The following is a 6,000-nucleotide window of genomic DNA, read 5'->3' as shown; positions in this document are numbered from 1 at the left end:
TATAAAGATAAAAAGGTAATCCAAATAAAATTATATTTTTACGAGATAATGGAAATGCCGGTAGAACATGGGCTCACCCTCTTAGCCACTTAACATGGAACCCGTTCTCGCGGGACAGATTATATGTTTGTCTAGAACAAGAATGTTACCAGCAGAAAATGATAAAAATACCCTTCATGGTAAGAATACATGACCACTTTGCAAAAGTTTACCATTATAGTGAAATGGTGGAACCAAGTTCCAGTATTAACCACCTAACACGAAAACCGGCCTTCATTTCAAGATGTTCAATTCGATCTCTCGTTCAATCACCACCACCAATTAGCTATAGGATCTGCACGGGCTTAATTTTAAACCCAAAACATCAGTCACCTTATCCAAGAAATCTACGATTATTATGCAGTGTGCAGGCGAAGTTGGTAGGTTAGTAGGCAATTAGTACCTCAAGTTCTGATTCAAGGAAGCGCAGGATGGCGCCTGGGATGATGCCTCTTACCCCACCACCATCGATGCTCAGAATGGTGATGTGTTTACCATATGCTGGTCGTGGGATGGGCTGCACTTATGCCGTTGGAGTTTATGGCTGTGTATTTTATGGCCTCTTGCCTATACAAGATCATGGTAAGTTGTGTAGACTCCATTGTATATTGCATAGAATACCTGGTGACGATTGTTTGCTCATAGCAATGTTGGCTCTTTGTCACCTTACAATCTTTCCCGATGACGTTCAACGTATCTTTCAAGAAGAACCTTATATTTACCAGGGACTGCTCTCTGCTGGAGGGGGCTTCATTTTTGCAATGGAGCCCCTCACTTTTATGTCAATCTCCATCTGTCTTTGAAAGAAAGAAATGGTTGGTAGAAGAAGTCTAAGGTTTCTTTTTTCCTCTTCTATTGGGGAGAGGACATTGGACTCCCTGAGGCCCCCGGTATTTATAGTCTTCGGCCATTATGACTAAATTAATTAGTGGAGATGCCTTGGACGTTTTTATTATTAAGTTTCTAATTTGCACGTCAGATTTAGATGAAAATAACAAATATGGATGTGGTTTAGACCATAGTCATAAAAATTGTGTGTGTGTGTTATTTTTAAATATGCATAAAACACAAAAAATAAATCAGTGATTTTATACTTTAAAAATCCACCTTTTTTGGAAAAAACCCAAAATGAAAAGGATGTGTTTTAAGTGGCTTTTCATTTACTTTAGTGACAAATTGCTTGTTTGCATTTTTTTTTTATTTTTATTTGTTGCTTATTCATTTAGTTTTTTTATGTTGGGATTATTAGTATCTTACATATTTAAATTTTCCTTAATTTTTTCTAACTTTTATGTTGTGAAATAGCTTCTGATTTTTGTGCATATTTTTTTTAAGAAATCAATTTTTATCCTAGATAAATTTCATGAGACAACATCGAAATCCACTAGGGACGCTCATTAGACGTCAGTGGCCATACATGAAAGTCTCACTCTCTCTTTGCCATTGTCCATTGATATTTTTTATGTACAGTGGCTGCGTGAGATGAGAGCAGTCCCATTCTTCTCTTATTTTGTTTCTTTTTTCCTCGTTGTTTGGCGAACACACTGCTAATAGGGAACCCTTTTGAATGCTTTTCCCACTCTAAGTGCTAGCCGATGGTACCTTTCCTAGATTTTCTTTTCGTTTGGAATTTCTAGGTTCTCCTCATCATCGAGTTCATGTTTAGTGTATCTTCTTTTTACCTTCTGGATTTTAGTCTTTACATTTTGTTTGGGTGGAGATGATGACGGTTCTCCCTTGTTTTATTGAGATAAATTCCAAATATTTCTTTTACATTCTTATTATGATTGAGGTTTTTTTTTCTACATAAACTTAAAAAGGCCCCAAATTCCCTGTTTTATCTAGAAAGTTACTCATGTTTTGCAAGCTATAGTATGCAATTTTTCTTACAATTATGATTGGGAAAGTGACAACCAAATTTTACAGCAATAAGATGGAGATTCAGGATTTTTTGTCCAATCAAATGGTAAGTGGTAACTGTTAATTTAAGTTCGTAGAAATTTGACCTCAATGAAGTGAATATGTGCAATTGGTAGTGAAAATGCACCAAGTTTTGAGAGAAGTTAATTATGCTTATGTGTGCAAGTGCAGAGATTAAAAAAAAAAAAAAGGAGGCCCATTAAAAATTTGCTCATGTCCTGCTCATTTATTAGTAGAAGTTTCATATTTCATGTTTTGATATTCAAGAAAGAGTTATAGGAGTTGGCAATTTTCTCGTCTTACCTTTTGAATTTGGCACTACTTGAGTTCACATTGTCAAATTACTGCTTTTGATTAACGGATATTTGACATTGTTTCCACAAAAATCGTAGACCATACAAAAATGACGGTGCTTCTCTCAAAACTTGCTGTATTTCTACTACCAATTGCACATTCACCACATTGAGGTCAAATTTTAGTGCATATTCACTTTGAAGACACTGATGCCGTGTGTTCCAAATTGGGAAAAGAATCTTTGATGTCTTAACCCAAACCTAATGCAGTTGGCACCACTACGGACTTAAATTACCAGTTACCTTTTGATTGGACAAAAAATCTTGAATCTTGTAGGTCCATCTTATTGCTGTAAAATTTGGTTGTCACATTCCGAATCATAATTGCAAGAAAAAATTGCATATTGTAGCTTGCATTCCAAAACTTGAGTATCTTTCTAGATAAAACAGGGAATTTGGGGCCTTTTTAAGTTTATATAGAAAAAAAAACATGGTAAAAAGAAGATACACTAAACATGAAGTCGATGTGAGGAGAACCTAGAAATTCCAAACAAAAAGAAAAACTAGGAAAGGTACCATCCGCTAGCACTTAGAGTGGGAAAAGCATTCAAAAGGGTTCCCTATTAGCAGTGTGTTCGGCAAACAATGAGGACAAAATAACAAAATAAGAGAAGAATGGGACTGCTATCGCACAGCCACTGTACATAAAAAAATATCAATGGACAATGGCCAAGCGAGAGAGAGAATCATGTACGGCTACCGACGTCTAGTGAGTGTCCCTATTGGGATTTTGATGCTGTCTCAGGAAATTTATCTAGAATAAAAATCAATTTCTTAAAAAAAATATGCACAAAAATTAGAAGTAATTTCACAATCCCAACATCAAAAAACTAAATGAATAAGCAACAAATAAAAAAAATTGAAAACAAGCAATTTGTCATTAAAGTAGATGAAAAACCACTTAAAACACATCTTTTTTTTTTGGATTTTTTCCAAAAACGGTAGGTTTTTAAAGTTTAAAATCACTGACCTATTTTTTGTGTTTTTATGCATATTTGAAAATAACACACACACACACATACACACACACAAATTTTAAGACTATGGTCTAAACCACATCCATATTTGTTATTTTCATCTAAATCTAACATGCAAATTGACAAGTTAATAATAAAAACGGCCAAGGCATCTCCACTTATTAATTTAGTCATAATGGCATAAGACGATAAATACCAGGCCTGTGGGAGTCCAATGTCCTCACCCCAATAGAAGAGGAAAAAGAAGAAACCTTGGACTTTTTCTGCCAACCATGTCTTTCTCCCAAAGAGAGAGATGGAGATTGACATCAAAGTGAGGGGTGCAAAAAAGAAGCCCCCGAAGCTATTCACTCAACAGAGAGGTTCCTAGTGAACAGAGGGTTCTTCCTGCAAGATACCTTGAACGACATCTGGGAAGATGGTGAGGGGAAAAAAGAGCCAACGCTGCTATGAGCAGAAGATCGTCACCAAGTATTCTATGAAAATTTGTGATGTTAGTCATGCGGAGCAACTGGCCTACAATACCCTCCACGTTGAGATGGATATGGATCCTGAGGCTGCAGAGAAGGCGAAAGCTGAGGTTGCTAGAACCATTATGAGCAAGATGGAAGTGATGAGGAATGACAAGCCATCTCTTTGGACTGTCTTTATGGAGATCCGTGTAGAATGCACGATAGAGATAAATGATGAAGAGGCTGGTAAACCTAGTGGCAAACATGGCTGCAATCGGCTCCTCGAGCGCCTTGGCGATGATGACTGTGCCATACGCTGTAAAGAGTTCAGCCCGACCGATCACATCATTGTGACGACAAGCCACCATACTTACCATCGTTTATGTCTCTTCAAGTGGTTGTTCCATGGAACTTACTCCTGCCCAACCTGTCGATCCGTCTTTTCTCTGGTCACTGACTGCCGAATTAAATTTTGACAGATGGCTGCGTCCCCGCTTTTGCCTTGTGCAAATTGGCTTGGAGTTATTGGTTATGTAATTGTTAGTTTGTTTTCAAATGATATTGCAGCGTTATGTTGGTTATGTAATTGTTAGTTAGTTTTCAAATCCTCCAGGCATGATGTTGATTAACCAACATAACACCGCAATATCAGTTGAAAACAAACTAGCAATTACATAACCAAAAACTCCAAACCAATTTGCACAAGGCAAAAATGGGGACCCAGCCATCTGTCAAAATTTAATTCCGCGGCCAGCAACCGGAGCCAAGTCGGATCGGCAAGTTGGGCAGGAGTAAGTTCCATGGAACACACTGGAAGAGACATGAATGATTGTAAGTATGGTGGCATGTGGTGACGACGATGTGATCGGTTGAATTGAACTCTTCACATCATATGGCACAGTCATAATCGCCAAGGCGCTCGAGGAGCCGATCACAGCCATGCTTGCCACTGGGTTTACCAGCCTCTTTGTCAATTATCTCTATCATGCATCTACACGGATTTCCATAAAGACAGTCCAAAGAGATGGTTTGTCGTTACTTACCACTTCCGTCTTGCTCATAATGGTTTTAGCAATCTCAGCTTTTGCCTTCTCTGCAGCCTCGGGATCCATATCCATGTCAACGTGGAGAATATTGTACGCCAGTTGCTCCACATAACTAACATTACAAATTTGCATAGAGTACCTGGTGACGATCTTCTGCTCATAACAAAAGTTGGCTCTTTGTCACCTCACCATCTTCCCCAACTACATTCAACGTATCTTTAAGGAAGAATCCTATATCTACTAGGAGCCCGCTCTATGTTGGGTGAATAGTTTCGGTGTGCTTCATTTTTGCAACGGAGCCCCTCACTTTGATGTCAATCTCCATCTCTCTCTCGTTGAAAGAAAGAAATGGTTGGTAGAAGAAGTCTAAGGTTTTCTTTTTTCCTCTTCTATTGGGGTGAGAACATTGGACTCCCTCAAGCCGGTATTTATAGTCTTATGCCATTATAAATAAATTAATAAGTGGAGATTCCTTCAACGTTTTTATTATTAACTTGCCAATTTGCACCTCAGGTTTAGATGAAATAACAAATATGGATGTGGTTTAGATCATAGTCATAAAAATTGTCTGTGTGTGTGTTAATTTTAAATATGCATAAAACACAAAAAATAAGTCAGTGATTTAAACTTTTAAAACCCACCATTTTCGGAAAAAAACCAAAATGAAAAAGATGTGTTTGAAGTGGTTTTTCATGTACTCACAAATTGTTGTTTTGAATTTTTTTTTATTTGTTGCTTATTCATTGAGTTTTTTGATGTTGGGATTATTAGTTTCTTACCTACTTTTTTGATGTTGGGATTATTAGTTTCTTACCTACTTAAATTTTTCCTAATTTTTATGTTGTGAAATAGCTTCTAATTTTTGGGCATATTTTTTTTTCAGAAATCAAATTTTATCCTAGATAAATTTCCTGAGACAACATCGAAATCACAGTATGGACACTCACCAGACATCAGTGGCCATACATGAGCCTCTCTCTCTCTCTCTCTCTTTCTCTCTCTTGGCCACTATCCATTGATATTTTTTATGCACAGTGGCCGCATGAGAGCAGTCCCATTCTTCTCTTATTTTATTATTTTTTCCTCCACACTGCTAATTAGGGAACCATTTTGAATGTTTTTCCCACTCTAAGTGCTAGCGGATGGTACCTTTCTTAGATTTTCTTTTAGTTTGGAATTTCTAGGTTCTCCTCAGTATCGAGTTCATGTTTAG

The sequence above is a fragment of the Nymphaea colorata genome, chromosome 9 (assembly GCF_008831285.2).
Source record: "Nymphaea colorata isolate Beijing-Zhang1983 chromosome 9, ASM883128v2, whole genome shotgun sequence".
NCBI lineage: Eukaryota > Viridiplantae > Streptophyta > Magnoliopsida > Nymphaeales > Nymphaeaceae > Nymphaea > Nymphaea colorata.
Note: the sequence above shows the minus strand (reverse complement) of the source record.